This window comes from Bufo bufo, chromosome 2, assembly GCF_905171765.1.
Source record: "Bufo bufo chromosome 2, aBufBuf1.1, whole genome shotgun sequence".
Classification (NCBI taxonomy): Eukaryota; Metazoa; Chordata; class Amphibia; order Anura; family Bufonidae; genus Bufo; species Bufo bufo.
Window position 1 is genome coordinate 213102457 of NC_053390.1, and position 16833 is coordinate 213119289.

A 16833-nucleotide genomic window follows, 5' to 3' on the forward strand; every position below is an offset into this window, starting at 1 on the left:
GACTGGCTGACCTGTTACATGTGCACTTGGCAGCTGAAGGCATCTGTGTTGGTCCCATGTTCATCTGTGCCCGCATTGCTGGGGAAAATGATGTTTTAACATGTGTAAATGAGCCTCTAGGAGCAATGGGGGCGTTGCCATTACACTTAGAGGCCCCTCTTTGCAACTGCCACGTCCTCTCCACTTTAATTGACAGGGCCAGGAGTGATCAGTGGAGAGTCTTTAGGTGTAATCGCAACACCCCCGTTTCTTCTAGAGGCTCATTTGCATATATTAAGGGCTGATGCACACGAACGTACCCCGCTGATCAGCTGTATGAAGGGAAGGCACGCCATCTCCTGTCTCTCTTCCTATGCTATGTCTATGGCAAAGCAGCAGCAAGCAGAAAGAGAAACAGGAGCTGTCATGTGCACACTGCGCACGCCTTCCCTTCATACAGCTGATTAGCAGGGGTGTCGGACCCTCGCCGATCTGATATAAAATTGTTACTTGCGGTTATTTCTCAAAGGACTTTGGTAAGAGAGAGTTGTCTATCAATCTAGCCTTGGAACAGTGGCGTCATTTGCTGGAGGGTGCCATTTATCCCATCATTATTTATACAGAGCATAAATACTTAACATATGTGCAATCAGTTGAGAGACTAAGGCCCCTTTCACACGGACGAGTATTCCGCGCGGGTGCAATGCGTGAGTTGAACGCATTGCACCCGCACTGAATCCTGACCCATTCATTTCTATGGGGCTGTGCACACGAGCGGTGATTTTCACGCATCACTTGTGCGTTGCGTGAAAATCGCAGCATGCTCTATTTTGTGCGTTTTTCACGCAACGCAGGCCCCATAGAAGTGAATGGGGCCGCGTGAAAATCGCAAGCAAGTGCGGATGCGGTGCGATTTTCACGCATGGTTGCTAGGTGACGATCGGGCTGGGGACCCGATCTGTATTTTCCCTTATAACATGGTTATAAGGGAAAATAATAGCATTCTGAATACAGAATACAAAGTAAAATAGTGATGGAGGGGTTAAAAATAAAAAAAAATTAACTCACCGAGTCCACTTGATCGCGTAGTTGCGGATCTCTGTCTTCTTCTGTAATGTTGAGCTGCCGGCTAAGGACCTGTGGTGACGTCACATCACATGATCCAATCACATGGTCCCTCACCATGGTGATGAACCATGTGATTAGACCATGTGATAAGCACAGTGACGTCATCAAAGGTCCTATTCCTGTGCACAGCAAAGAAGAAGACAGAAGAGAAGCCGGGCTGCGCGATCAAGTGGATTAAGGTGAGTTAAATTTTTATTTTATTTTTTTTAACCCCTCCAGCCTTATTGTACTATGCATTCTGTATTAAGAATGCTATTATTTTCCCTTATAACCATGTTATAAGGGAAAATAATACAATCTACAGAACACCTAACCCAAACCCGAACTTCTGTGAAGAAGTTTGGGTTTAGGTACCAAACATGACTATTTTTCTCACGCGCGTGCAAAACGCAGTACAATGTTTTCCACTCGCGCGGAAAAATCACGCATTTTCCCACAACGCACACGCATCTTATCCGGGCAAAAAATGACGCCCGTGTGAAAGAGGCCTTCTAGTTCATAAAAAAAAAAGTATTCATACCCCTTGAACTTAAACTTAAATGTATTTTATTGGGACTTTATGTGAAAGAACAACAAAAAGTAGTAAGTGTATGTGAAGTGAAAAGAAAATGATACATGGTTTTCCAAATTTTTTATAAATCTAATAAGTGTGTGCATTTGTATTCAGCCCCCCCCCCTACTCTGATGCCACTAAATAAAATGGAATTTGTCCACAGGACAACTATTAGGCCTCTTTCACACGACCGTTTTTTTTTTTTTCCATTTACGGGCCTTTTTTTGCGTTCCATATACGGAACCATTCATTTCAATGGTTCCAGAAAAAAAACTTAATTTACTCTGTATGCATTCCGTTTCCGTATTTCCGTTCCATTGAAAGATAGAACATGTCCTATTATTGCCCGCAAATCACGTTCCGTGGCTCCATTCAAGTCAATGGGTCCGCAAAAAAACCGGAACACATACAGAAATTCATCTGTATGTCTTCCGTATCCGTTCTGTTTTTGCGGAAACATCTATTGAAAATTTGATGCCCAGCCCAATTTTTTCTATGTAATTACTGTATACGCCATACGGAAAAACGGAACGGAAACGCAACTGAAACAAAAAAACGGAACAACAGATCCGTGAAAAACGGAATGCAAAATACTGAAAAAGCCATACGGTCGTGTGAAAGAGGCCTTAGGGCTGTTTCACACAAGCGGATGCCATGCGTGTCAGAATGAGCCAAGCCCCACTCCGGACAGCAGAGACACAGAGCATTAACATGATTGATAATGCTCCGTGCCTCTCTGTGATCCTTTTTACTACAAAACCACAGTAAGATAAAGTTGTCACCGTGGTTTTGTAGTAAAAAGATCACAGAGAGGCAAAGAGCATTGTCAATCATGTTAATGCTCCGGGTCTCTGCTGTCCAGAGCGCAGCTTGGCTCTCATTCACGCTGCGGATGACACGCATGGCATCCACTTGTGTGAAACAGCCCTTAGGCCCCTTTCACATGAGCAAGTTTTCCGCGCGGGTGCAATGCGTGACGTGAATGCATTGCACCCGCACTGAATCCTGACCACTTCATTTCAATGGGTCTGTGTACGTGAGCGTTGTTTTTCATGCATCACTTCTGCGTTGTGTGAAAATCTCAGCATGTTCCATATTCTGCGTTTTTCACGCAACGCTGGCTCCATAGAAGTGAAAGGGGCTGCGTGAAAAACGCATTGCATCTGCAAGCAAGTGCGGATGCGATTTTCACGGATGGTTGCTAAAAGATGTTGTTATTAAACATTCACTTGCGCGGAAAAAACTGAACAACGGAACGCAATCACAGACAAAACTCATTGAACTTCCTTGCAGAATCGCGTGATTTTCCCGGAACGCACCAGCAACGCATCCGGACCTAATCCGCGACGTTCGTCTGCAAGGGGCCTTTATGGAAGAGTGGCAAGAAAAAAACAATTTTCGAAAGCAAGCCATAAGAAGCTGCAGTTTGCCACAAGCCATGTAAGGGACACAACAACCATGTGGAAGAAGGTTCTCTGGTCAGATGAGACCAAAGTTTAACTTTTTGACCTAAATGCAAAACGCTATGTGTGGCAGAAAACTAACAAGGCATATCACCCGGAACACACCATCCCCACTGTGAAACCTGGTGGTGGCAGCATCAGGCTGCGGGGATGCTTTTCTTCAGCAGGGACAGGGAAGCTAGTCAGAGTTGATGGAAAGATGGATGGAGCTAAATACAGGGCAGTCCTAGAGGAAAACCTGGTAGAGGCTGTGAAAGACTTGAGACTGGGGCTGAGGTTCACCTTCCAGCAGGACAATGAGCCTAAACATACAGCCAGAACTACAATGGAATGGTTTAAATCAGGGATGCCCAACTTGCGGCCCTCCAGCTGTTGCAAAAACTACAATTCCCAGCATGCCTGCACAGCCTACAGCTATTAGAGCATGCTGGGAGTTGTAGTTTGGCAACAGCTGGAGGGCTGCAGGGTGAGCATCCCTGGTTTAAATCATGTGTCAAATCTGGCCCGCGGCCTTGTTTTTTGTGGCCTGCCGGTGATATGGGTGGATGATGAGAAATAAGGCCCATAATGTGTGAGTAGTGGCGCAGAGGCGCGACTTTTATGTACACTTGCCAATCCCGTCCCAGCTGCTCCGCAATCATATGAACGCAACGTGCTGCGGCTCTACCTTCACGCTAGGTAGTGGAAGCAGAGCGGGGGCATGCTGCCTTGACATGATTGCTGAGCAGACGGGATTGATAAGCACAGATCATTGCTGTGTGCTATTTTCTTTTTGTGCCTGTGTGGAGCAGAAGTAAAGAAGAAGGTAAATACAACTGTTAGCAGCAGGGTGCCTGGGTTATTTAAAGTGGTTCTCCGAGAATGGAGACAATCAAAATACATAAATATTACTTTATTATAAATATATTCCCAAATATCTTTCATTAGTTATAATGGATTGTTTTTTCTGAAGAGCAATCATTAGGAGAAATAAAATGGCCGCCGTCCTATTAGTACAGACAAAACCTGTCCTAATCACACAGGAGGACAAGTTACTTCACAACACAGAGGTAAAGAGCTGCCTCTCAGCTCTGCTTGTCAGGGATTATGATCCTGAATACAGTTTAATATGATCTTCAGCTGAATCTCTGGGGAATGGCGCTCATGAGGAGCCATGAAGTACAAAGAGGAGGTGGGGGATGTGTTAATGAGCAGCAGCTCTTGTGTGCAGTATCCATTACCACAGTCTGTCCTGTCCGTCCTCTCTGTACTTCATGTGTCCTCATTGTCATGGTCTTACCTTCCTGCTGTTCTCCTTCGTTTGACATGTGCTGGCGGCCATCTTGGTTTCTGGGTTTCTTGTAGCCTCCCACCCTGCGGCTCCTCCTTCCCACTGGGAAGAGCTGGATGCCTAGCTCATATATATAGGAGGTCTGTGGCTTCAGTTCCTTGCTTGGTCCTCCTGTGTTCACATGCTTCTAGTCTGCTGCTGCTTCTGGTTCCTGATCCTGGTTTCGTCCGACTACCCTTCTGGTTCCTGATCCTGGTTTCGTCCGACTACCCTGCTGCTTCCTGATCCTGGTTTCGTCCGACTACCCTGCTGGTTCCTGATCCTGGTTTCGTCCGACTACCCTGCTGGTTCCTGATCCTGGCTTCGTCTGACTACCCTGCTGGTTCCTGATCCTGGCTTCGTCTGACTACCCTTCTGGTTCCTGACCTCTGGCTTCGCTAAGACTCTGCTTCGGTTTCGCCATCCGTTTGGACTTTTGCTTTACAGCTTTATTTTCAATAAAGCCTTCTTATTTTCACTTATCTCTTGTTGTACGTCTGGTTCATGGTTCCGTGACATTAGGACCAAGCCATGAATTCTGACGGTACAGGGCCATCCTCGCTACCCACGCTGGTTGCCAGACTTGATCAGCAGGATCACCTGTTGGGTCGGTTCGCTGTGGCGTTGCAAACCCTGCTTGAACGCACGGCTCATTTCGCTCCCGTTGCCGATGGGTCGGTTGTCGCTCCTGGGCCCGCTCCTACTGCCGCTCCGGTTGTTGCGCCAGAGTCTACCCCGACACCTGTTGTGGCACCTGCGGTGTTTCGGGGTATGACCGGTTCTGCCCCTCTTCCACAGCGCTTTGGGGGAGAGCCAACTCAGTGCCGAGGTTTCCTTAACCAGGTGGGCATTTATTTTGAGTTGCTGCCACATGCCTTTCCTACTGAGAGATCAAAGGTGGGCTTCTTGATCTCGCTGCTCTCGGACAAGGCCTTGGCCTGGGCCAGCCCCTTATGGGAGAACAACAATCCGGTGGTTGCCGAGTTTTCCGGTTTTGTTGCTTCTCTTCGGAAGGTATTCGATGTGCCGGCTCGTGCTGCCTCTGCTGCGAAGCTCCTTATGTCCATCAGACAGGGTTCACGATCCGTAGCTGAATACGCCATTGAGTTTCGTACCCTGGCAGCAGAGGTGGGCTGGAATAATGAGGCTCTGGTCGCTGCTTTCTCTCATGGTCTCTCGGATGCCTTGAAGGATGAGGTTGCAGCTAAGGACCTACCAGTGGAGCTCGAGTCTCTTATTTCTTTCCTGATTTTGATTGACACCAGACTCAGGGAGAGACCTTCCTTTAAGGAGAGCCTGCGGAGGTTTTCTAACAGATTGGCGCCTACGTTTGCTGTCCCACCCGTGCCTCCCTCTCCTCCCACGCCTCCTGGGGATGACTTGTCTGGGGGTGAACCCATGCAGCTGGGGTTTGCTCGCCTGTCCGAGGGGGAGAGGGTACTCCGGAGACGTGAGGGCCGATGCATGTACTGTGGTCTCGGTGGGCATTTTCGGTTGGCATGTCCGAACCGTCCGGGAAACGCTCGCACCTGAGATCCTGTCGGGGGCAGATCTTGGGTGGAGTCTCCTCGTCCCCGGTTTCCCGTGTTGACAAACCACTGATCACTGTTGTCCTCTCCTGGGTCGGGGGCTCGGTGACGACCCAGGCGTTGGTGGACTCTGGTGCTGGTGGTTTGTTCATTGATAAGGTGTTCGCTGCCGCCAATTCCATTCCTCTGCAGGCTGGAGGTTCCCCACTGGCTCTTGAGGCGATAGACGGCAGACCCCTTCTGCCGCCACACGTGACTCATGAGACCCTTCCAGTGGGGATAGCCATTGGTGCCGTTCACAGAGAGTCGGTCTGCCTCCAGGTTATTTCGTCTCCACACTACTCGGTGGTCTTGGGGTACCCCTGGCTCCGGAAGCATAATCCGACTTTCGATTGGAGATCGGCCGAGATCCTCTCGTGGTCACCGCAGTGTGGGGCTAGTTGCATCCATGGGTCTGTCAAGTTGCTGTGTACTTCCTCGGACTCTCTGTTGCCTCCTGAATACGAGGAGTACCGGGATGTATTCGATAAGGTGCGCGCGGTTGCCCTACCTCCGCACCGCCCATACGATTGTGCCATAGAGTTACAATCTGGTGCCGTTCCTCCTCGTGGCAAGGTCTATCCACTGTCGGTAGCGGAGAATGAGGCCATGGAGGAGTACGTGAGGGAGGTGCTTTCACGCGGACACATTCGCAAATCCTCGTCCCCGGAAGGGGCTGGATTTTTCTTTGTGAAAAAGAAGGGCGGTGAGTTGAGGCCTTGCATCGATTACAGGGGTCTCAATCGCATCACGATCAAGAACGCTTACCCGATACCCTTGATTTCCGAGCTGTTCGATCGCCTTAAAGGGGCCACGGTCTTTACCAAACTCGACCTGAGGGCGGCATATAACCTGGTAAGGATCAAGGCGGGCGATGAGTGGAAGACCGCGTTTAACACCAGGACCGGTCATTATGAATCCTTGGTTATGCCCTTTGGGTTGTGCAATGCGCCCGCAGTCTTTCAGGAATTCATCAACGATGTTTTCCGTGACCTGTTGCAGCAGTGTGTGGTGGTCTATTTGGATGACATCTTGGTATATTCTGAATCCATGGAGGCCCACATTCTGGATGTCAGACGAGTGTTGCAACGGTTACGAGAGAACAAGCTGTTCGGTAAGCTTGAGAAATGCGAATTTCACCGATCCCAGGTAACCTTCTTAGGTTACATCATTTCCGCTGAGGGGTTCTCCATGGATCCTGAGAAGGTTTCGGCTGTCTTACAGTGGCCCCAGCCCAGTGGTCTTCGTTCCTTGCAGCGCTTTTTGGGCTTCGCCAATTATTATCGGAAGTTCATCAGGGACTTTTCCATGCTAGCCAAGCCTCTCACGGATCTGACCAGGAAGGGCAGTAATTCCCAGGTCTGGCCGCTCGAGGCCATCCGAGCTTTTGAGGCTCTAAAGTCCGCCTTTGTGTCGGCTCCGATTCTGTCGCATCCCAACCCTGGGTTGCCCTTTGTCCTCGAGGTGGACGCGTCTGAGACGGGAGTAGGCGCCCTTCTGTCTCAGCGTAGAACACCAGAGGGTCCTCTGCTTCCTTGTGGGTTTTACTCCCGGAAACTGTCTTCCGCGGAGTGCAACTATCAGATTGGTGACAGGGAGTTATTGGCCATTGTGCAGGCCCTTAAAGAATGGAGGCACTTGCTCGAGGGTTCGGTGGTTCCGGTCCTCATCCTGACGGACCACAAGAATCTGACCTACCTTTCTGAGGCCAAGAGATTGACACCACGTCAGGCCAGATGGGCCCTGTTCTTGTCACGTTTTAATTACGTGGTCTCCTACCTACCCGGTTCCAAGAACATCAGGGCGGATGCCTTATCACGGCAGTACTCCGAGCTGTCCAGGGAGGAGTCGATTCCGACTTCGGTCATACCTCCGAATCAGATCTTGGCCGCCATTCGCACCAGCCTGACCTCTCCCCTGGGTGAGCAGATTTTGGCGGCTCAATCTGGTGCTCCCTCTGGGAGACCCAACGGCAGATGTTTTGTGCCTGAGGAGTTGCGCACTCGGTTGTTGCGAACCTACCATAACTCCAAGACCGCGGGGCATCCTGGAAAAAATCAGCTGTCCTGGGCTGTTTCACGTCTGTTCTGGTGGCCTTCCCTACGTTCCGACATCGCCGCATATGTAGCGGCATGCTCCGTTTGTGCCCAGAGTAAGTCCCCTCGGCACCTTCCGTTGGGCCTTCTGCAACCCATAGCCACCGGGGAGCGCCCATGGTCACACCTGGGGATGGATTTCATTGTGGACCTCCCTGCATCCCGAGGCCATACGGTCACTCATGATTGTGGATCGGTTTTCCAAAATGTGCCACTGTGTTCCTCTCAAGAAGTTACCCTCTGCACAAGAGTTGGCCACGATTTTTGCCAGGGAGGTCTTCCGGTTGCACGGTTTGCCCAAGGAGATTGTGTCGGATCGGGGGAGTCAGTTTGTGTCCAGGTTCTGGTGCGCCTTTTGCTCCCAGTTGGGGATTCATCTCTCCTTCTCCTCGGCCTACCACCCTCAGTCCAATGGGGCCGCAGAACGATCCAATCAGGCCTTGGAGCAATTCCTTCGTTGCTATGTCTCCGATCACCAAGACAATTGGGTTGACCTCCTGCCTTGGGCTGAGTTTGCCAGGAACACGGCGGTGAACTCTTCCTCTGGGACGTCTCCCTTCATGGCCAATTATGGGTTCCAACCTGCCGTGTTACCGGAGGTATTCTCTCCCCAGGATATTCCGGCTGTGGAGGATCACCTTTCCGTCCTACGTGCTTCTTGGGTACTCATCCAGAAGTCCCTTGAGGTCTCTGCGCAGCGCCAGAGACTCCAGGCTGATCGCAGACGAGCGCCTGCTCCTTCCTATCAGGTCGGAGACCGTGTATGGTTGTCCACCCGCAACCTCAACCTTCGAGTGCCCACTCCCAAGCTGGCGCCTCGCTTTGTTGGTCCCTTCTGAGTGCTTCGCAGGGTAAACCCGGTAGCCTATGCCCTTGCGCTTCCTCCTGGCATGCGGATCTCCAACGTGTTTCATGTCTCCCTGTTGAAGCCACTGGTGTGTAATCGTTTCACTTCCTCGGTTCCTCGGCCTCGTCCGGTCCAAGTGGGTAATCGTGAGGAGTATGAGGTGAGCAATATCCTGGACTCACGCCTGGTCCGCGGTCGGGTGCAGTTTTTGGTCCATTGGCGTGGTTATGGTCCAGAGGAGCGTTCCTGGGTTCCCTCCGCAGATGTCCATGCTCCTGCCTTGCTCCGAGCCTTCCACGCACGCTTCCCTCAGAAACCGTTCTTTACTCCGCGGAGGAGGGGCCCTTGAGGGGGAGGTACTGTCATGGTCTTACCTTCCTGCTGTTCTCCTTCGTTTGACATGTGCTGGCGGCCATCTTGGTTTCTGGGTTTCTTGTAGCCTCCCACCCTGCGGCTCCTCCTTCCCACTGGGAGGAGCTGGATGCCTAGCTCATATATATAGGAGGTCTGTGGCTTCAGTTCCTTGCTTGGTCCTCCTGTGTTCACATGCTTCTAGTCTGCTGCTGCTTCTGGTTCCTGATCCTGGTTTCGTCCGACTACCCTTCTGGTTCCTGATCCTGGTTTCGTCCGACTACCCTGCTGGTTCCTGATCCTGGTTTCGTCCGACTACCCTGCTGGTTCCTGATTCTGGCTTCGTCTGACTACCCTGCTGGTTCCTGATCCTGGCTTCGTCTGACTACCCTTCTGGTTCCTGACCTCTGGCTTCGCTAAGACTCTGCTTCGGTTTCGCCATCCGTTTGGACTTTTGCTTTACAGCTTTATTTTCAATAAAGCCTTCTTATTTTCACTTATCTCTTGTTGTACGTCTGGTTCATGGTTCCGTGACACTCATGAACTCCTTTCCTACAGAGATTCAGCTAAAGATCTTATCACCTGTATTCAGGATCATAATCCCTGACAAGCAGAGAAGAGGATGAGGCAGCTCTTTAGCTCAGTGTTGTGAAGTAATTTGTCATGCTGTGTGATTAGGACAGGTTTTGTGTGTACTAACAGGACGGCGGACATTTTAGTTCTCCCGTTATGATTGCTCCCTAGACAAAACTATCCATTATAACTAATGAAAAGTAATAATATTTAAGTATTTTCATTTTCTTATTCCTGGAGAACCCCTTTAACAATATGTTAACACCAGCCTTATAGTTGCCTTTAACGGGTTATAAACGTAACTACGCCTAAGGCCTCATGCACACGACCGTATTTTTTCACGGTCCGCAAAACGGGGTTCCGTAGGTCCGTGATCCGTGACCCTTTTTTCGTCCGTGGGTCTTCCTTGATTTTTGGAGGATCCACGGACATGAAAAAAAAGTCGTTTTGGTGTCCGCCTGGCCGTGCGGAGCCAAACGGATCCGTCCTGAATTACAATGCAAGTCAATGGGGACGGATCCGTTTGACGTTGACACAATATGGTGCAATTTCAAACGGATCCGTCCCCCATTGACTTTCAATGTAAAGTCAGGAGTTAATATACCATAGGATCAGAGTTTTCTCCAATCTGATGGTATATTTTAACTTGAAGCGTCCCCATCACCAATCACGCCTCTATGTTAGAATATACCATCGGATTTGAGTTACATCGTGAAACTCAGATCCGACAGTATATTCTAACACAGAGGCATTCCCATAGTGATGGGGACGCTTCTAGTTAGAATATACTACGAACTGTGTACATGACTGCTGCCTGGCAGCACCCGATCTTTTACAGGGGGCTGTGATCAGCACAATTAACCCTTCGGGTGCCGCACCTGAAGGGGTTAATTGTGCGTATCATAGCCCCTGTAAGAGATCAGGGGCTGCCAGGCAGCAGTCATGTACACAGTTCGTAGTATATTCTAACTAGAAGCGTCCCCATCACTATCGGCCCCCCTCCCCCCCTCTATTGTAATATCATTGGTGGCCAGTGTGCGGCCTCCGTCGGCCCCCCTCTATTGTAATTTCATTGGTGGCCAGTGTGCGGCCTCCCCTCATCTCTGAAAAAGCTTTTATGCAGACGGATCTTCGGATCCGTCTGTATGAAAGTAACCTACGGCCACTGATCACGGACGCGGATGCCATTCTTGTGTGCATCCGTGTTCTTTCACGGACCCATTGACTTGAATGGGTCCGTGAACCGTTGTCCGTCAAAATAGGACAGGTCCTATTTTTTTGACCGACAGGAAACACGGATCACGGGTGCGGCTGCAAAACGGTGCATTTTCCAATTTTTCCACGGACCCATTGAAAGTCAATGGGTCCGCGAAAAAAAAACGGAAAACGGCACAACGGCCACGGATGCACACAATGGTCGTGTGCATGAAGCCTAACGGGCATAGTTACATTGATAAATTCGCAAATTTACTTACTGCCCTTTGAAGACAACCATAAGGCTGATGCGACCCTTGGCAAAAATGAGTTAGTCACCCCTGGTTTAGATCAAAGCATATTAATGCGTTGGGGTCCATTCACACGTCTGCAATTTCATTCCGCATTTAGCGGAACGGAATTGCCGACCCATTCATTTCTATGGGGCAGCACTTCCGAGTCCGCAATTCCATTCCCGAAAAAAATAGAACATGTCCTATTCTTGTCCGCAATTGCGGACAAGAATAGACATATTCTATTAGTGCCAGCAATGCAGAACGCACATTGCCGCTGTCCGTGTTTTGTGGATCCGCAAAACACACACGGATGTCTGAATGGAGCCTTAGAATAGCCCAGTCAAAGTCCAGACCTAAATCCCATTGAGAATCTGTGGCAAGACTTGAAAATTGCTGTTCACGAACACTCTCCATCCAATCTGACTGAGCTTGAGCTATTTTTCAAAGCAGAATGGGCAAAAATTTCAGCCTCTTTCAGCTGGTCGAGACATACCACAGAAGACTCAGCGGTAATATATATATATATATATATATATATATATATATATATATTATTATTATTTTTTATTTGAATCTCGATTTTTCTTCTTTTTGTTAAACTGGAAAAAAAAATAAAAAAAAATATATATATATATATATATATATATATATATATATATACATACACACATTCACATTCCCCTAAAGAATTATTAGGAACACCTGTTCTATTTCTCATTAATGCAATTATCTAGTCAACCAATCACATGGCAGTTGCTTCAATGCATTTAGGCTGGGTTCAGACCTGAGCGTCTTTGATATGCGCGTTTAACGCGTGTTTTTGACGCGCGTTTTTGACGAGCGTTTTTAGCAATAGTAAACGCGCGTTTGTGTGATTGACTGCAATGTCCTATGGCCACAAACGCGCGTCAAAATGCCCCAAAGAAGCTCAAGTACTTGTTTGAGCGTAGGGCGTTTTACAGCGCGTTTTTCAGCGCTGTAAAACGCTCAAGTGAGAACCAGGGCCATAGGGAAGCATTGGTTTTCATGTGTTGAGCGTTTTACAGCGCGTTTGAACGCGCTGTAAAACGCTCAAGTGTGAACCCAGCCTTAGGGTTGTGGTCTTGGTCAAGACAATCTCCTGAACTCCAAACTGAATGTCAGAATGGGAAAGAAAGGTGATTTAAGCAATTTTGAGCGTGGCATGGTTGTTGGTGCCAGACGGGCCGGTCTGAGTATTTCACAATCTGCTCAGTTACTGGGATTTTCACGCACAACCATTTCTAGGGTTTACAAAGAATGGTGTGAAAAGGGAAAAACATCCAGTATGCGGCAGTCCTGTGGGCAAAAATGCCTTGTGGATGCTAGAGGTCAGAGGAGAATGGGCCGACTGATTCAAGCTGATAGAAGAGCGACGTTGACTGAAATAACCACTCGTTACAACCGAGGTATGCAGCAAAGCATTTGTGAAGCCACAACACGCACAACCTTGAGGCGGATGGGCTACAACAGCAGAAGACCCCACCGGGTACCACTCATCTCCACTACAAATAGGAAAAAGAGGCTACAATTTGCACGAGCTCACCAAAATTGGACTGTTGAAGACTGGAAAAATGTTGCCTGGTCTGATGAGTCTCGATTTCTGTTGAGACATTCAAATGGTAGAGTCTGAAATTGGCGTAAACAGAATGAGAACATGTATCCATCCTCTGATGGCTACTTCAGCAGGATAATGCACCATGTCACAAAGCTCTAATCATTTCAAATTGGTTTCTTGAACATGACAATGAGTTCACTGTACTAAAATGGCCCCCACAGTCACCAGATCTCAACCCAATAGAGCATCTTTGGGATGTGGTGGAACGGGAGCTTCGTGCCCTGGATGTGCATCCCTCAAATCTCCAACTGCAAGATGCTATCCTATCAATATGGGCCAACATTTCTAAAGAATGCTATCAGCACCTTGTTGAATCAATGCCACGTAGAATTAAGGCAGTTCTGAAGGCAAAAGGGGGTCCAACACCGTATTAGTATGGTGTTCCTAATAATTCTTTAGGTGAGTGTGTGTGTATATATATAACCCCTGCACTGGCAGTCTCTCTCTCACACTTGAATGGGTCGTGGGCATGAGCCCTTAGGCTTAACTATTTTGACAAACATTTAGGCCAGAGCTTCCTCTTTATAAAGAGTGTTGAGAGACCACTTTGTCTCCTTTTACCCATCCAGTTTTCAAAAAAATTGGCTCGGTGGGGAAATGTACGCGAGTACATAATTAGTGAGAAATAGAAAAAAAAAACACTTCAAGTTGATACAGAGAGCAGGGGCGGATTGGCCATAGACCCTACAGGGAAATTTCATGGTGGGCCTATGCCCATAGGGCCACCCTAGCCTTCCTCACTGCCACTGGCCAGGTACATACTACTGGGGGACCAATAGAGGTCATTTTTAGAGGAAGACCATGCAACATGTTGAAGGCTGGGCTGGTGTTGTGGCCCAAATCTCGTCTCCCAAGCACCCTGCTCCATATCCATATTCTAGACAATTGCAGGAGGAAGACAGAACATGGCAGCTATTGATGGTCAGAGGGACAGCTTATGGAGAGGTATTTTGTGCCACACTGGGGTATTTTGAGCACCACCTTGTGTCAATTTGGACCCACCTATGACATTGGGGACACTAAGTTCCCAATCCGCCCTGTATGGTTTTAACTTCCTAGTTTGTGCTTCCCTCCCTTATAGGTTAGAGGGTTTTTTGGGACCATAACATAGGTTATCAATATTAGATTGGTGGGGTCTAAACTCCGGGCACCCCCATTAAACAGCTGTTTGAATGGGCTAGGTCACCCCCCTCCTCCTCCTCCTCCTCCTCAAAATCAAGAGAATGGGGCACTGTCTATGGACCTCTGCAGTCTCCATCAGGCCTGTAGACACTGTATTAAGCTTGTAAGCGTAGACTGGTTGTCTATCTAGACCTGCACCAGATATATCACAGGCTCAGGCTGGATGAGAAATCTGGAGCAGGGATAGACACTTCTGTGACTCTATACCAACTACTGGTTGGCTTAGGCTACTTTCACACTTGCGTTTTGGCTTTCTGTTTGTGAGATCTGTCATGGGCTCTCACAAGCGGTCCAAAACGGATAAGTTTTGCCTTAATGCATTCTAAGGCTACTTTCACACTAGCGTTCGGGTGTCCGCTCGTGCGCACCGTTTGAAGGGGCTCACGAGTGGCCCCGAACGCATCCGTCTGGCCCCAATGCATTCTCAGTGGAGGCGGATCCACTGAGAATGCATCCGCCTGCCAGCGTTCAGCCTCCGCTCCGCTCAGTGAGCGGACACCTGAACGCTGCTTGCAGCGTTCGGGTGTCCGCCTGGCCGTGCGGAGGCGAGCGGATCCGTCCAGACTTATAATGGAAGTCAATGGGGACGGATCCGCTTGAAGATAACACAATATGGCTCAATCTTCAAGCGGATCCGTTCCCCATTGACTTTCAATGTAAAGTCTGAACGGATCCGCTCAGACAACTTTCACACTTAGAAAATTTTCTAAGTTTTAATGCAGACGCATCCGTTCTGAACGGATGCGAACGTCTGCATTATCGGAGCGGATCCGTCTGATGAAACATCAGACGGATCCGCTCCGAACGCTAGTGTGAAAGTAGCCTAAATGGATAAAGATCCGCTCAGAATGCATCAGTTCAGTCTCCATTTCACTCTGGAGGTGGACACCAAAAAGCTGCTTGCAGCGTTTTGCTGTCCGCTTGACGAAACAGGCAAACTGATCCGTCCTGGCACACAATGTAAGTCAATGGGGACTGATCCGTTTTCTCTGGCACAATAGAAAACGGATTAGTCTCCTATTGACTTTCAATAGAGTTCATGACGGATCCGTCTTGGCTATGTTAAAGATAATACAAACTGATCCGTTCATGACGGATTCATGCGGTTGTATTATTGTAACGTATCCGTTTTTGCAGATCCATGACGAATCCGCCCAAAACGCGAAAGTAGCCTAAGGCCTCATGCACACGACCGTTGTTTCATTCCGTGTCCGTTGTGCCGTTTTTCGTGATTTTCTGCGGACCCATTGACTTTCAATGGGTCCGTTGAAAACTCTGCTAATTCACCGTTTGCCGTCCGTGATCCGTGGTTCCAGTCCGTCCAAAAAATATAACCTGTCCTATTATTTTCGCGGAAAACAGTTTGCGGACCCATTCAAGTCAATGGGACCGCAAAAAAACGCGGAGGCACACAAGATTGTCGTCCGCGTCCGTTTTTTTCCTATCATTTGCATGGCAAACCTGTCTCAGACTTTTTTTTTACTTTCCTTTATGTCTGGTGGTCCTCCAAAAATAAAGGAAGACACACGGAAACGGAACCCCATTTTACGGTCCTGTGCATGAGGCCTTACTCTGAAACAGAATTTTACGCCAGATAGGCCATCCCAATTTTTTCATGAAGCACTACCTGTTTTTCCATTAAGCCATGCCCCTTTTTTGAACTAGGCACACAAATTTTCTTTTGGCCTAGATATGCCAAATTTCTGCATTTTTTGCCAAAATCTTGGTGCATTCATATTAGTAAATGTGAGCCACTGAGTGGAGTAGTAGTGCCATACCTCCCAACTTTTAAAAATCCCAAGGAGGGACAAAGGCAGCAGCATGGAATAGAATTTTTTTATTTTTACCTCTAACGCCATCCAGTACACTGTCTATACATGCCCAATGCCGCCTGTCCCCTTTGTGCCCCCCCCCCTTACAATCACAGTAGGTATACTTTAGTGCCCCCTCACTGTAGGAATGTCCTGTTAGTGCCCCCCATAGTGTTGCTCCCTTAGTGCACCTCTTAGAATAGAGAAGCCCCTGTAGTGTTAATAACATAAATAGATTTATTTATTTTAAATAATGCTCACCTAGCCCTGTTCCCCCGATGAATGGAGAACATTGTTCTTTCCCTAGCAGCAGGCGCGATGCAGTGACATCATCATGCCTACTGAGTTGAGAATGATCCCCAGCTAGTGCTCTCTCCCACTCTGTTCAGCGGCCTTGATGACGTCACTGCATCTTGTCTGCTGGGAAACGCATCCGTCGGCGAATGTTGGAGCATGGAGTTGACAGCTCCCTGCTTCACTATTGTATTCAGCTGTATGTGTGTCCTCAAGACGCAGTTACAATTAGTACATACCACTACCGTCCTGGGGCAGCTGGTGGGGGGTATGGGTAGTGGGCATACATGATCACCACTCCATTAAAATGGAGAGCACAGGACCTTTATTCTAGTGAAAGGTGTGGGTCTCAGCACAGGGACCACCAACCATCAAAGCCTGGCCAGGTGATAAGTGCAAATCAAGTAATTGTCACCTTTCTCTGTAGACCAAGCAGCCATCCATCCTCCAGCCAGCAGAGGGCGCAGGAGGACTTTAAGGACATTTGCCTTGTGTAGGACGTGAGGGGCAATGACACCACGCACGCTGTGACTGGTTGGCGGAAGGAGCGCTG